The 17215-nt window shown below is 32.4% G+C and overlaps 2 non-coding genes across 2 annotated transcripts; both read right to left on the bottom strand.

Moving 5' to 3' along the window:
• Window positions 1-4703: 4703 nt before the first annotated feature.
• TRNAE-CUC (transfer RNA glutamic acid (anticodon CUC)) lies at window positions 4704-4775 on the bottom strand. The gene has a single exon. It is a non-coding gene; the product is annotated as a tRNA-Glu (tRNA).
• Window positions 4776-6594: 1819 nt separating this feature from the next.
• On the bottom strand, window positions 6595-6665 carry TRNAG-GCC (transfer RNA glycine (anticodon GCC)). Its single transcript has one exon. It is a non-coding gene; the product is annotated as a tRNA-Gly (tRNA).
• Window positions 6666-17215: the final 10550 nt, after the last annotated feature.

The following is a 17215-nucleotide window of genomic DNA, read 5'->3' as shown; positions in this document are numbered from 1 at the left end:
GAATGACCTACTAACGTTTAATTTTTTAATAATTATAGTCACTAATTATGTGCTATTAAAGTCCATTTTTGAAAAAAAAAACACTTGCTGTGAATAGACAATAATTTAAGACACAAACATGGTCGACGACCGATAAATAATAAGCTCTACGACTAAGTACAAATAACTATTCAAGTAATTGACAGCGCTAAGAGAAGCCTTGTCCGTTTCAGTAAACATAATGTTAAGGTTTATACACGCAAATTAGCACTTTTATCCAGTTATTTAATTGTATATATCTCAAGCAATTTTCACCATAAAAAACTATAACAAACTATGCAAGTTAGGACGACAATCGTATAAATACTAATTCGTATATCGTTATCATAGCTCTATGTAAACATGAGTTAGATTGTCAGTCTTATATACATGTTTATTTGAATTAATTTGACAGTTGGAATGGTTGAAGGAATTTGAAACAAAGTCGATTCTTTTGACGTGAGTTTATTGAAATAGAAAGTAATATTAGTATAGTTTTCATCGTCAATTCAGCCGTAGAACTACATATATGTATGTATGTATATATATATATATATATATATGTATACATATATACTACATACATATATATCTATGTATATATATATATATATATATATATATATATATATATATATATAACGAGGTCGTCATACCTTACGTTTGCCGTTCCATGATCTCCACTCACGAACTTTACCTTTCCAGAAGCCATCTGCTCTGCGTATTGTATCGCCTGACCAATTGCTTCTTCAACTTGCTGATTCGCTAGTCTAATCCGATCTCAATCCTGACTCGATCTCGTAGAGAAATTGTGATCGTAACCTTCTTCATAGCTAGTTAAGTGACTGTCAGCTTGTCAATGAGGCCAATGACGACAGAGAGATTCACATGAACCATAACATAAAGTGTTTATCAAAGTGATGCCTACGCCCCAAAGGTGGGCAATTTAACTGTCAAGGAGGGCAATTCTAAAGTCGACTTATTACGAGTTTAACTATATTGAATTAATATAAACATTATGTATACACAGGGGACATAAGAATTTTAGAAAGGCTCCGGTAGGGTATGGCAAGAAACGGTCGGAAAATACTGACTTAGAAGTGTATTATACACCAATTCCTCACTTTGCGTCGTGGTTACGTTCCAAAACACGACGCAAATTGAGACGCTGCAAAGATTAGATTTTCTATAGAAAACCATGTAAAGATCGAAGATAGGTTCTAGGGTCACGAAAATACTACTTTTTAAAAAGAAAATTGAACAAAGTATACATTTAAAAAATAATATAACTCTGCAATGAAATAAATTGGAATTATATTACCATATCACACGTAAAAAATTATAAATTTATTATTCTCTTTAAAAAAAAGTACAACACACTACGTAATTCAAACTGAACTCTAAAATTAGCAATAACAAAGTGAAAATAAAACTGTATTAAAATTGCGTCGATTTTTAGTCTGAAAGGGAATCCCCGAGTTTTGATGGCATGGCGCAATTAGAAACAAAAGTGTTGCTATCTTTTAGAAAATTTAAAAAAAAATTAGACTCGAACCGAAAACAAACTTGAACCGAAAACAACCTCGAAAATTTAACAACGCACTGTGCAAATTAGTACCAAGCAGCGACGCAACTTCGAAAAATAAGCAAAACGAAACGACGCAAAGCGAGGTATTGGTGTACTTCATCTTGGCATCCGCTGGGTATTGTGAGTTACTTTTGCTCGTATACAGATCTGCTCATCCCTGATTAGATCTAATGTCGTGAAGTCCCGAAATAAGATGCCTACTTGTTATATAACCACGGTAGGAAGAATGCTGTTGTTAGAACAGATGTCCTAATGATGAATGTGACAGTTATTGGTGTATTTTCCCGAAGGCTTGCCTAATTGAAATAAAATAAATGCGATAAGTCGCTGGACGCGGGCAGTGCAAGAGCGGTCATCTTGACGATCTTTGGAATTGCAGTGGTTGTCCCTCGGCTGAAAAGATGACGAAAATCAAAATAAATTACGCATCGAAATGTACTATTTGTTATTTGAAAAAAAAATTGTTGAGACAAACAAAAGAAAATAAACATACTGTATTAATGTAACAAAAGAACTCATGAACGTTTCTTTTGAAATTAATTCAAGGTAAACACGGCGCCCGCATTCATTACATTTATGAAGTAATGAGGAATTTATTCTTACCTTAGCAAGTAATCTAGATATGATCGTATGATCTAATACATTTATAATGGTTAAGGAATATTTGTTTATTCAATAACCGTGGCATTGTAACCTTCTTTTAACACAAACTTATTAGTAAAGAGTGCAGATAGAAAGATCTTATGTAACTTTTTTTTATTGTAGTTTAGATATTTCGGTTATTGTGGTAGCAAAGCGGTAAGGAATGTAACTTGCGATCGTAGGTAGCGGATTCGATTCCCAGAACCCGTCTCAAGTATGGCTCACAGTTTGTGCATTATTTATATAAGATTTCCAATATTCGCAAACGAGTTTCCAGAAGATGGACAGTATTGTCCTCTGCGTACCATAATAGCACATACTGCAATCGCCAACCCGCCTGCCAAGCGAGGCGATTCTGGTGTAACCTTCTATAGATATGCGTGAGGCGTCTATGGCCTGAAACGACGACAGTGCTGTCGGTCCTGATGTGGAAGGGGTCACAAATCTCAGCAATAAGGATTACGGAGCATGAAAGATATAATACAACAAAATAAGGCACCGCATGCTGTGCTACAAAATCATGTAATACAACATCAGGCAAAACAAAATAACTTTTATAATTTGCTCTTAAAGTTTACAATTAGCTTAGCTGTTAAGTACAAAATAAGCAGTAATTTAAGCCTGTGGTATGTAGGCCGTAGTTTCAACATGAGTCTACCATATCACAAAGTTAGCGAATTTAGCATTTTGAATAAAATTCCAACGTTTTCAAAAACTAGCGGCGTCATGAATTTAAAATTAGATTTATGTGTCAATTTGATTGTTCACGGTTTTCTATTCAAGTCATCATTTTTAACAAACGTGTGTGAATTTTAATTTGACGGTGCTTATATGAATGCGCACGGAATATCTCTTTCAAATTGTAATTAAAAATATCTTTAATCAGGTAAGCATTCATATACACAGTTTGAATCGACAATTATTTTTAACATCATAAAAATGGAATCAGGCGTTACATTGCGGAAGTCCATCCTAAGTAAAAAAGGTCCAATATTTAGCCACTTCCGCACATGCAGTGGTAGTCGTGCAACAAAGTGCACCGCCCGCCAGCCCGCTGATAAATGCGTATGCGGCAAACAATGCGAATTACACAACTGCCACCGTCAAATCACTGCACACGTGTTTCTCCCTTCCACGGGGCATCTTCAGGAGTTATGTTACACCGATTAGTGCAAAACACAGAGTCAGTAACATCATAAAAAGGTAGTCAATGCAGTAAATTCATAAGCTACCACTGGCTCCGAATGCTAATATGCCAAATGATTCTGCAAGAAACTAGACAGCTGGTCTTTTTAGATGATATTTAACAATGTTTGATTTATATACATTATAAAATGAACCTTACAAATTAAGTTTCACTAATTTCGCACAGCCAAAAACTCTTGAATACTCTAATAAGTGTTAAATAATAATCAATATCTATTATAATTTTTTTGTTTGTCTTATTTTCACCTTTTATCAAACCAGATCAGATCTCTTACTGAGGGTCTCATTGGCAAATTTACACGCACTTAACATACATACATACACACACACACACACACACACATATATATGTGTATATTTTTATTTATATACACATATATATATATATATATATATATATATATATATATATATATATATAAAAATATTCAAGTGACAAAAGTTATATCACTATGCAGCTTTATTGTGTAAATGTATCGAACGTATAATTTTAAATTGAATAAATTCTGTTATTTTTTTTAAATTCAGATGTAAACATCTGAATTAAAAAAATAACAGAATTGTAAACAATTCGTTTCAGTAATTTGATGTTTCCCTAAGTAATGGTTTACGTAACAGAGGGTAAAAAATCGCGGTTGCTTTTAATATAGGGATACCACAATATCCCACGGAGCCAGTGATGGGTGGTCGAGCGTAGCAAACGAATAGACCTCTAGAGAGCGATTGTCCAATCTTTCTCAGACCAGTTTAGATTATTGTTTAATTTGCATTGCTTAAGCAACTAGGCTATTGAGACATTATCTTGTCCCAAATTGGGTGAAGTATCCGCTCAGCAAATAGAGATTTTGAATTAAAAAAATAAACTAACAAATATTAATCGAAATATGAAAATTACGTGATATGTTTTAATATTTAAAATCGATTTTGATATAGATTTTTGAACAATTACGTCGTATTTTAAATAGATATTATAAGAAAATTAGATGATGATTATTTAGTAAAAAACTGTATGCGGTTAATTTTTTTGTTTATTTATATTGCAGAAATATGCAAAGAGTAACAGATAAGGCAGATATATTAAAGGAATATTTTAAAGCAGCGATCTATTAATTATTTAAACTGTCTATAACAATATTAACATTTATGAATATTTATTTATTACCGTAATTAAATAATAAAATGAAAGAAAAATGGTTTGAACTAAATAAAATAAATATCATTAATTTAATAAAGAAAACTAAAAAGCTAATTCCGATACCGGGAATCGAACCCGAGCCTCCTGGGTGAGAGCCAGGTATCCTAGCCACTAGACCATATCGGATATTGCTAATAGGGTTGAAATATTTATTCTATTGCTTAATTTTACCAAAAATATTAATAATTATAGCAATAAAAACTTAAAACAACTGTTTTCAATCCAACTGTAAATATATATATATATATATATATGTAACATGATCACTCAAATTTTTTTAATGATTTATTTTTCTGTATGTAACAGGCCTGGAATTTCTAGCAGTAAAATGTCTACAGGGACAGATGGTAAACAATAACTGTTTTTAATATGTAATAATCCTTTTTTTAACGTTTTTTCTTACTTTATTGTGATTACGATATTCATCACTTCTGAAACAATTTATTCTTCGATAAGACGCCACATACATTAATTGACCGCAAATGACTTATACAATCATCATTTAAAGCTTTTATACCTATTTTTAATCATCCCGTTTATGTTACAAATCTATGAAATCAATATCTTTAAGTCATCGATGCGGTTAAAATTGTTTTCGGTTCAATTTAGACCGCACGCTGAATGATGTTACACGGGTTATTTTAGTTAATGGGTGACCGGTTCACATTTACTATGTAGGACGTGTATTTATAACAACATATATAATAGATTTGTGCCACACGTAACCCTTTACCGAGAAGCGATATTAATATCACCGCGGGAAATATGTTTAACTATATATACATCTTTAGAGATGTCCCATAAATCAACGTCAAATCGATAACCAACCAGTTTTATTGGAAAAAAAGCCTGGTCGTATATCGCAGGGGTCGCCAACCCTCTGTCATACCAAATAGAAACGTTACTTGTATTTCTTCCGACACTTCTACTCTCCCTGCATACATTTTCAGAAATGGTGGTTGCTTCCCCATCAGGCGCCCTGATGTCGGAAACCTAAGCGAGTTTTATCGAGGAGTGACAGCCTAACTCGAGGTCCCATCATGGGGTCTCATGAACCTAGACTCTCCATGGAAGATCTAAGAGCTAGGCGGATGTTCCAGGGAGTGACGTTGTTTTTTCAACTGTAATAAAAGAGTAGTAATAAATAATTTTGTAAACCCATCTTTACATTTTTAATTATTTTAATCGTATGTCTAATTGAAAAACTACGCTTTAAAACTCATCTGTCCCCTTTACTGTATTTGCTTTACTTATCTACAAAAGTGTAGTATTCATACTGAAACTATTAACTAACATGTCGACATATATTCATCAACTTAAGTTTGAAAAATGTTAAAAATGTTAATAGATGATAAATGCCTGTAATCAACATTGGTTATTTTATAAAATAAATATAATATCTATATACATAACATACGTAATATCTGAGATGTTTAAAAGAAAGAAATACAAAAAAGCTTACAGTTGTTAGCAAGAGATGGCGCTGTTTCCAACAAACCTGTATTCTATTCATATATTTGCGGCAAAGAATGTATGCATATAAAAATAATTGCATTTTTTTAGAAACTGAATAAATGCCTGTGTGCATGGAACTCCTCTGAAGCGAAATAATTCTTTCTATACGCCATGTGACATGAAAAATGAACACAAAACTTTGTAGCCTCTATGTAAGATCGCAAATATAATTTTTTGGTGCAAAAGTGTGTTAATGGGTAAAGATAATAAATATATTTTTAATAATTTCTTTGATAGTTTGAGTTTATTTTTATCTAATATTCGCATAGAAATCATGAAACTTATTTATTAATAAAATGTTGGCAGAAATTTTATCAATTTTCTTATTTTTTAATACCTTGTATAAATTATGTGTATATGGAATTTATTTTTACATTTAAAATTAAATTTACTTTAAAAATGTCTTTTTAAACGTTAGCAAAAATAAATATGCATCGGCCGGGAATCGAACCCGGGCCGCCCGCGTGGCAGGCGAGCATTCTACCACTGAACCACCGATGCTTGTTTCTTACAGTTAAAATTAATGTTTAGTTAAGATATTTTGATCTCTTCTTAGCAAATAAAGTTAATTAATTTGAAATTTATTATTAACGAAATAATAATACTATTATCTGTCTGTGTCAAATAATTAATTTTTTCAGTCACATCGTCATTACCATCATTTCTGCTGTAAAACGTCTTCAACTGGAAGTTCAGTGCGAATTTCACTCGCCCTATCATTTGACGTATTTATAAAATTAGTAAAGAAATTTGTGATCGAAATTATATCTTAACGATTATGTGTGACTTATAACTTGCGTTAATGCTCTGATGAATAAAGTTTGACAAGCGTCGTAAAATTTATGGAATGTAGAAAAATCATTTTTTATAAAAACATACTTCAGGACAAAAAAGCATGAACATGCGTAGACGGAGGAACTTATTCCACTGACAGCTTTTGCTGGAGTGCCCTATGTTATGAATGCTTACTGAACATGCGAGAAGCATAAAGCTGGTGGTACAACGAGGCAAATTTATTTTGTCACGCCATATGAATATTATTATTAAATTATAATATACATTTTTTTTGTAGTGAAAAGTGTGCTATAATGGTTTTACAGTTAATTGCTTACCTTAAAACTGATTTTTAGTAATAATGATCTATAGCTTTTTCAAAAGCCTCGCCTAGCATTATTTATTTCATAAATAATGTTTTTTTTATATGCTGTATAAATAATGCATTACGATATATTTTATCCATCATTTACTAAGTTTCGCATTTAGTTTTATCCAATAGCCTAACCATTAAAATATTGGCTGGTACACGCTATATTAGATCTAGTTTTACTTTTTAAAATCTAAATGGATAAGGAATATTTTCATAATTGTGAAATGTATTTATTTATTTGGCACTTTGAATCGTTTATAGCGATCATTTATAAACGTGAAGAGAAGAATTCTAGAAAAACTTATTTTAAAAGAAACTAGAATCAAATTAAAGTCTTCTATATTGACAACCTTCAACTTTAAATAAAGCTATGTGGTTACCAAACACGTATAGATATAAGTTCGAAGAAGAATGAAAAGAGTCTGATCATGAACTATATCAGGGTAACATCAGGTTACTTTGCGTTCAATTACTGTATTAGTAAAATGATTTTTCTATTACTTCGCATTTAGTAAACTTAAAACTTAAAAGCGTACAACCTAAAGCGTGACTTCTAGTCAATAATCTTAACGAGCCAAGAAACTGGTGTAATATTTTTCTCTGTGGTTCAGTGTGTATACAGCCTTTTCGTCGCTTATTTGCCATCGCCATTAACGAGGTCTCGTGACCGGGCGAGCGTCGAACCTGAGACCGTGCCGTCGTGTTGGTCACGTCTAGTCGTTGCGTTTGTTTTGTGACAAAACTTTTTCTTTCTCCTCTCCAAGTCTCGCTTCCGGTGCATCTATGTCGTTGACCTAGTTAATTATATAGCATCTTCCTTCTTCGTAACAAAATTACTCTGGATACCTTACCCTACCTTGAATGTTTGGGTAGCGATAGGGAAAAGCATTAAAAATACATGTTATAATATAATTCCAGTTCATAGACATCTGTATATCAAACGAACTGGAACAGAGAAAACATGTTAATATATGACAAAAAGTAAATTTAAATTCGAAATTAAAAATTCTTTATTCAAATTACAATAAATTACATCTCCAGTCGACATCAAGTCTTCCAAAAGAATAAATACAACTATACGTACAAATACTGCGTAGACTAATACAGCGATATTTTTTTCTTAGACTTTCCAAAGGTTTTTTTTTTTAATTTAATCACAATATTACGAAAACCTATATGATAACAGGTGGACACAGAGGGTTATAAAATGGACGGGACCACGAGGTACCAGAGCGAGAGGCAGACCTAATGCCTGATGGGCTGATGAGATCGTGGCTACGGCAGATCACGGATGGCTCCAAGTTGCCCAGGATGGAGAAAAGTGGAAACTTTGGAGAAGGCTTTTACCCTGTTGGGGTCCATACAAACTTAGTACAAAATTATCAAAACTTTTATTTAAAATTACTAATATTAAGTCATTTGTATGGAATGAAATAAAGCTTTATTATTATTGTTATTACGAAAACCTTCCAGTGTTCAAAACAGTAAACTAATTTTTTTGAGTAAAAAATATTTATTTATTCTTTTGTATTGTACAACGACACGCTTTGGTTCAACCGGATACCTTTACCGCGCGTGATAAAAACATACAGGATATATATGTCTGGTTATAGGTGCAAAGGCTTTAATTTTTCTTTTAGGGGTGAATATATATCTTATGTGCTGTCAAATAATGCATGACACGTCACGTTCCAAAATCTATGGTTTAGAAATAAAAAATATAGTAAAAATTCGATTATATACAAATAAAATTAATTGATGTTTATTGTTTGTCTCTACAGATGTCGAACTGCCAGATGTTATTAGCTTATACCATTAACGGAAATAATATTTATATGTAACATATTTCTGAAAGATTCAAAAAGTCAACTGATCACCCTGTATACAGCAACCTATCGATCAGTCTTGTCCAACCTGTATAGACAGGAGATAGTAGTAGTGAATAATTGTTACGTAAAATGAAAGTGTATTTTATTTTGTATTTTCATAACGAACACCAAAAAAAAAATTATGTAAATGTCGGAAGCAATATTTGCGAGTACATAGTCCAATCAGATACAGTCGGAAGAATTCCTGTCACGTCGCTCCAGGGTACAATTGACGGGACCCACTGCTACGGTCTAACGGGGTAATGAAATTCATCACGGAAATTATTTTTACCCGTATCTATCTTTACACTAGAGTTGTATGGACTTTAAATTTTAATACAAAAACTAACACGTCAGATAGAGTCTAGAGCAGAGTTCCCCAAACTTTTTTGTGCCGTAGACCCCTTGCCATGTTTTTCCGTGTTGGGTAGACCCCCTACTCACCTGATATTGATTTCCTGTAAATTTCTAACTGTAGGGAAGTATAGTGTTAAAAACTTAAAGTAAAACACATGTTAATTTATACATTTATTAATTGAATTTAAATTAAAACTACTCAAAATAAAGTTTTGTATCTGTTATGTAGAATATACGTAACATTAAATAAACATAAAATAAACTATAAATAAAATAACATAAGCAATAAGTCAATATTTTTAGTGAGAAGGATGAACCTGATGCTTTAATAATAAATAATCAACATTTGAAATCAATTTTGTAAGGGTTAATCTTAAATCTCCTCGGCTAAAATGATGTCTAGTCTGTTTCTTTTTTTCGTTAGGAGATTAGTAACAGCGCTGAACCCCCATTCCACCAGGTATGACGATGAAAAGGAAATTAAAAATTTCCTCGCTATATTCCTTAATACGGGATAAGTAACGGGTATGTTATTTTGCAGCCAGAATTGCTGATATCTGTTTTTAGACTGAACCTTAAGTTCATCGTTTGTACTTAGTTCAGTCAGTTCCTCTTGTATTATGACATTAATTTCTTCTATGTCAACATATGGATTAATTATCCACGGTGATATATGATATTATAAGATAGTATGATGTAAGTAAATAGGTACTATCAGTGTATGTGTTGAGATCCACTATCGAGGACCCCCATTTTCATTTCATGGACCCCCAAATTATTTTTCGCTGACGTAGACCCCTTGCAGGTTGTCATAGACCCCTAGGGGTCGATTTAGATCATTTTGGGAATCACTGTTCTAGAGTATTGTTTTTTTATTGTTAATTCTAATTTGTATCGCTAGTGTTTTTTTTACAATATTTATTTTTCGCTTAAACTAAACGCAGACAGTTGGGAGAGGGTCGCCGCTATTTGATACGGATCTTTCTTCTCCCAGTTGCGAGGCACGACAGCGTTTTATAATTATTTACAATATTTCTTACACAATTTTCTCTTATGGTTAAATAGAGCTAAAATTTATACATATTAACAATACAATTTGGAATGCTCAGTTATATATAAGTTGCTACATTATTTTATTTCAAGTCGCTGCCCAAGCGCTAAAGACCGTTAAATGCCTTCAGATTTAGGACAATGTGCCGGGCCAACTCATCAAAAGATTCAGCTGTAGATTTTTTCTTGAGAAGGTCCGGTAAGATGAACGGAGATATATTAAGGTTTTCACATAAGGTCACGTGGTTACGTCTTTTGGATGCAAATCGGGAGCAGTGTCTGAGTAAGTGATCAAAAGTCTGTACTGTGGAGTCGTCACATGGGCAGTCTAGAGTATTATATGTATCTACTTTTTTATAATCTATGAACAGTGACATTGTACTGAGATTTTCGATAGTAGGTTGCAGGTTTAATTCCTGGAATAGAATGTTATATAATTCACATTTTGTGCATTAATTATATGGGATTGCCACTGCTCCCAAACAAGTTTCCTGAGGATGATCAGCAACAGTCCTCTGTGTACCTCAGTGCGATTTCCATAGGTATATCCCCCATAGATATCTTTGGGGGAGGCGTATGCCTTGCAGAACCGTAGATGGTCTGAAATTCCTACAAGGAAAACGTATATATGGATATGATATAAATGTTTAAGAACACCTTTATATAACTTTGTGGGTGTATGTTTGACGGAGTAATTGAAAGTGGAAAAAATTATATATTCTTGTAATTTATGATTGCCACAATTTAATTACCTTATTTATAATAAATATGTAATCATGATTTTGTTATTCTAGTCTGACGTATTTCCACCGAGCTCATCATTATATGGAAATCTATTGTATACTGAAAGAAAAGCGATCTGCATCTAGAGTTTTCCAACGATTTTTATCATTTGTTCACCGTGGAAGCGGATAGCGAAATAACAAGTTCTAATTATTCTACTTAAAACTTTGAAATAATATTTAAATTATTCAGTAGATTTATAATCGTATAAACAGTAACTTTATTAGACGTAATAGAAGTAGGCATTACATAATAAAAAATTGTGTAGTATAAAAAATATTTCTATACGAAAGTAGGTCGCATAAAAACTGCCTCGCGGGAACGGCCACCAGGGATTAGGCCGGCCTGTCACGCCATAGCCAGCTAATTTACGACAGAAAATTAATTCAAAAGCGCACATCGGTTTAATTGCCCTCGCGGCTTATTATTATTACGATACCAAACATACAGGTAGAGCATTACACTCATATAAAAAGGAAGTTACAGAAAAATAGCGTGCTTTGTGAAACATAGCAGAATTAAGTTGATTAAAACCAGCTAAACAAACTTAAGCGGCTTCAAAACTTTTGTATTCGTTTCATATTTGGACTCCGAAAATATGATCGTGTTTCGGAATTTCGCGTTAAGCCCAATTGGATACCCATAAGGCTTCGCCGGAATGCTCGCATCCTTTATCTACTCTATAATATTCTTTTCAATTCACTCACTCCCTCTTCTCATGAGAGGTTTTTGAAATCATCAAAGTATTTGGAATTAAAAATACCAGCGCTTTATTCTTCGTTTATGGCCAAATCTTTCACCACACAGGCCGATCGATTGTGGAATGATTCACCTCTGCATATAAAACGTGCTAACTTACTACCTATTTTTAAGAAAATGATTAAGAACTATCTACTAGACTTATGATTTTTAACTGTTATTTCGTTTATTTTATTTCGTCTGTTTCTTTATTCTTTTTGAGGCAAGCGAGGTCCAAATCAGTTTGATGTTTTAATTTGTTATTGAATTACATTTATAATATGTATTCCTTATTTATTATAAATATTTATGTTATATACACGTGTATGTATATTTAAGTGTGTATGTCTATGTAAGTTTTGTACACGACAACTACACATTATTTGTACTTCTATCTTTTCCATATTATGGTTGTCTGTAGGAGATTGCCTTGAGTTATAAGACCGCGCTTTATGCTTTTTTGTGAATTATTATGAACCTATGTAAATGTATCCTAACGTGAATAATAAAGAATATAAAATTAAATAAAAAATAAAACATATTGTCGTTGTCAAATTACAGAACTATTAAGGTCAAAAGAAAAGGAAAACATTCAGATATACGACGATGTTTACAACTGTACCTAAGTACTGTGTGGTCTATGCCACTCCCATAAATTTCCAACAAGACCTATTGTATTGGAAAATAATTGCGAAGGTCTTTGTCTAGAAGTAGGCGTCTTACAGCTGAAATTATCATGAAAAAATATTGTCTTTCGGCAAATGCAATATAACGAAGCGTTCATTTTAAAAACGAGGCTATATTAATATGAAATTTGATACGGTAATTCAGGTATAAAATTTCAATAGATAAATATAGCCTACTAAGAAGCGAACTTTGCTTCTTGGACAGTTGTGTCAATAACATAATCATTACCAAATAATTTACCATTACAACTGTAATATGATCTCTTTACTTTTGTTTAATTGAATGCGGGAGCGTGTTGAAGTATAGAACCTTTGCGTTGGCTTATACCGGATTTAAACTACACTATAAATACATTAAAAAAACTTTTAAGTTAAACGGTTTTTTGATACCCAAATTTTGGTGGTTGTGGAAAAATATGTACCTAGTCCGCCATATTGGAACGGCGTCCATCTTGAATTTTAAATTTTGACATAATCATTGTGTTTTATTAGTGTAGCCCTTTCATTTGATACCCATAATGAGGGAGTTAAGGAAAAATGTGTAATCCGCTATTTAGTATCGGCGGCCATCTTAGATTTATAATGTTATTGATTTTATTATATTGTATTGTCATCAAAATTAAATGTGTGTACCAAATTTTAGATCAATCTGACAACGGGAAGGTGCTTAAATTTCAATTTCTAATTTTGACCCAAACAAATTCCGTACGGGTCGAACTAAATAAAATCTTTTAAAAACACTCACGATATTATTTGTCAATTTTTCTAGCATTGGTGTTAATATTTAACATTAGTTTATTTAGTTAATTTTATGTACAGGAAGACTTCTCATGTTCGCATGGCGTCAGACGCTGTTGGTTTCCAACCAGTTCTATTGATAATCTATGTTGCAATTGAAATTATGATGGCGACGATGTTCGTTTGCGTACAGGGAACGAGATTCCCTCCTTCGTCGTAACTCATCTTTCAGGGAGAAATATAAAGTTTACTTTTTTATTTAACATGGAGGAAATGACACGTCATGCTTGCTTTCTCGAGGCAAGTCTGTTTTTCGGACTTGTACCGACTAACATCCTTACTGTGTTACTTCTTCGATAGGAAGGAATATGATGCTATCGTTTTATCTTCGATCTTGGTAGGGCCACCTCCTCAACCTTATTTTGAGGAGGATAAATCTTCCGATTTTGGGAGCCAAGGATGGCCTTTGGTTCTCTACCATTGCCTTGAGGACTTACGCTTTTCTGTCAAATGCTTTTTGAACACATTACAACTCTATAGGTTATATTAGATATTCCACCTCACATAGAAGCTAATAAACGTTAGACAAAAATTAATTGGCGTTGTTAATTGTTTACATTTGTGATCGTGATAAGATGTATATCTAGCTTCTTGTTAATTTGTAATAATTATGTTTAGCTAATAATTTAAGTGAATGTGTACACAGATACAAACTACTAGCACCACATAAATTACAATATCTGAAAAAAGTCTTAGTGTTCGTAAAAAAAGTAATTTTCGTATCTCGAAATCTACGAGTGACGTTATTGTTCAGTTCTGCTGTTGAAATGATGATCAAGATGATGACATGTTATCACTAACTCAACTAGAAAGCCTTGTTTGCAATTTGAGGTCAATATGAACATTAATATGAAGCTTTGACGGCGAACATCACGAAAGTAGGGAAATAACATGTCTCCTATTATCATTTACTGCGGTAAAGGTGGATTAGGAATTATCCATGCATTCATCGTAATATCATAATCAGCGGTGTGGCGTTCAGTGCACGCTGGTGTGGGCAGGGGATGCACTTTGTCTATGAATGCTTTTAACAGGTGTGCTCACACCGCGGCCCGCTTTAACAAATAATTGTCTAATTTTGAAAGTGCACATAAATATGTGTTATTGTAGTCTGATTAGCCAAAAACAATCTATATAAACAAATTAAATGTTGATAAAACGATAGAAACAATGCCAGACCTCATATAATTTGCCTGTATTTTTAAATCAACAAATATAGTAAACCTTTAATATTTTCGAAACAAAAGAAAATGGACTTACACCACTTTCAAAATAAGCAGTCCATATATAGTACATAATGTACATTGGTTGACTGGTAGAGAAGGTCTATAAGCATTAAGTCTGTCATTATCCGAATTATAAAAATGGTAAATAAATAGTGTGTAAGTGTAAGTTATTATTATAAAGAATGTTTTTTAAAAATTATTCAAAATTAATATGGGTGCATGTAATAATTTCGTAAGCGACTAAAAATCTTAGATTCACTACTTTAATAGATATTGTTAAAATTTATTTCTATTATTATATTGCATAAAACTGGCCAGTAGTAAATTATAGTATTTATTTAAAAAAAACATTCCTGAGGTTTGTCTAAGTGTATGTATTATATTCTTTAAAGATTTTAAAACGCTAAATAAAGTTTTGCGATTCTCCGGTAAATAAAAATTATTTAATTCACTTGTGATTTTTATTATACAGTAAGTACAGTTATTTATATTCAAAAGGTTAGCGACAAAAAATAACACCACTCTTGATTTTCGCAAAATACAGCAGCTAGTTTAAAATTTTTACTTTTAAAACGAAGAATGGATTTCTTCGAAAGCATACGTGTAGTCATCACTATTAAGTTCCTTATTAAATATGATTTTAATATTTTTTATTCATTTAAGCCACCTCTAACTCTTGCCGCCAACAGGCAGAAATCTTTTATATAGGTTACATTTATTATTTCTTATATTTACATTTTTCATCACCGCTAATTCCATATTTATTTATTTTTTGTCTATACGGTACATTATTGTTACTTCCTTACTTACCTAGATTGCGTATTGGTAAATATTATTCTATTTATATATTTTTCTGTTTACTGCCTTATTATAATATTAATTTCCTATACGATATTTAAAATTATAATTTTATATTTGTCAGAAGTTAATAGATTTTAAAAATCGAATAAAAGAACACCAATCGAACCACAGTCCTAACGGTTGGACACCCCTGAGATAAGATTATTTATGGAACCGGTCAACCCAGCTAGGAACTTGCGTATTCTCACATTTAATCTTTTTATAATCTATCCATTTTTTATCTACAAGACATAATCATAATGATTTAACATTGTTGTAACATATTTTTTACTTTAAATATTAAAAATTGATGACGGAATTAAACAATTTTATTCGTTTGTAACATTATTTCTATTTATTTAACCATAACTATATTTTTTAAAGGAATCAGGCGTTACCTTGTGGAAGTCCATCCTAAGTAACAAAAGGACCGGTATTTAGCCCCTCCCGCACATGCAGTGGTAGTCGTGCAACAAAGTGCACCGCCCGCCAGCCCGCTGATAAATGCGTATGCGGCAAACAATGCGAATCACACAACTGCCACCGCCAAATCACTCGACACGTGTTTCACCCCTCCACGAGGCATCTTCAGGGTTATACCGATTAGTGCCAACACAGAGTCTGTGTTTGGCACTAATCGGCGTAACATAACTTCTGCATGTGCGGAATATATATTTATTTAAATGGACATCTATTTCAGTCGTAAAATTTTTTGAACAGTGGTAGCTTAGCAGTAGAACGTTAAAAACGAAACTGTACAAAAAAAATAGGAAAACAAATGTAAGCCATTAAAGTATAGAATTGTATCCAGGGATCTGTAACTTCGTCATGAAATATAGTTCAACATAAAACAAAATTAAAATTGATTCAACGACTTTTTTAAGAAGCAACTAGAAAAAACTTAAATATTATACAAAGATAAATTTATTTAGACACATCCATAGGCCGAAATTCCAGACTAATATGAAAGATGTCTTTCAATATTAGTAATATTAACAAAGTTTTTAATTTCAGTATTCTAAGTAATGTTACTTGGCAGCAACCAACATTTTGTAAGCCTCAAAAAACTAGTAAAAGTCCATACACGCGAGCCACGAGTTGTTGACCTCTGGCTCATTTTGTATGTTGAAACGGCATAGGCTTCAAACTTATTGTGGTACACAAGCTTGAACTAAGACGCGTTGTACTCTTTAAAAATCAGCTGTTTTATATCCAGGAGTCGATAAGTTTTTTGACAAATATAATAAGCCGTTTCAAGTAATTTTTTTATAGATAAATAAAAAGAATTTTCACAAAAAAAGCTTAGGATACTGGCCATATTTAAATAACATAACTACAAAAATCTTATAACGTTTGTCGAGTTTTGAATTAGCTAGTGATGTCAATTACATAAGTTGTTTTACGAAATTTGAAAGGCATCGTTTCGCGCTATCTTTTCCGTTCTATTGCAGTATGTGTCAAATAAACTGTTTACATTTGTACATACATATGTTATCTCGAGTTTACAATCGCGAATTATACAGGGTGATTGGTTATAGACAGATTATAGTAAAAGCTT

The sequence above is a fragment of the Battus philenor genome, unplaced genomic scaffold (genome assembly GCF_028537555.1).
Source record: "Battus philenor isolate CCGP_79_NKW_IND1 unplaced genomic scaffold, ilBatPhil1.0.hap1 SCAF_6, whole genome shotgun sequence".
In the NCBI taxonomy this organism is placed as follows: Eukaryota; Metazoa; Arthropoda; class Insecta; order Lepidoptera; family Papilionidae; genus Battus; species Battus philenor.
The sequence above is the reverse complement of the archived record's forward strand: the minus strand, read 5'-3'. Positions and strand labels throughout refer to the sequence as shown.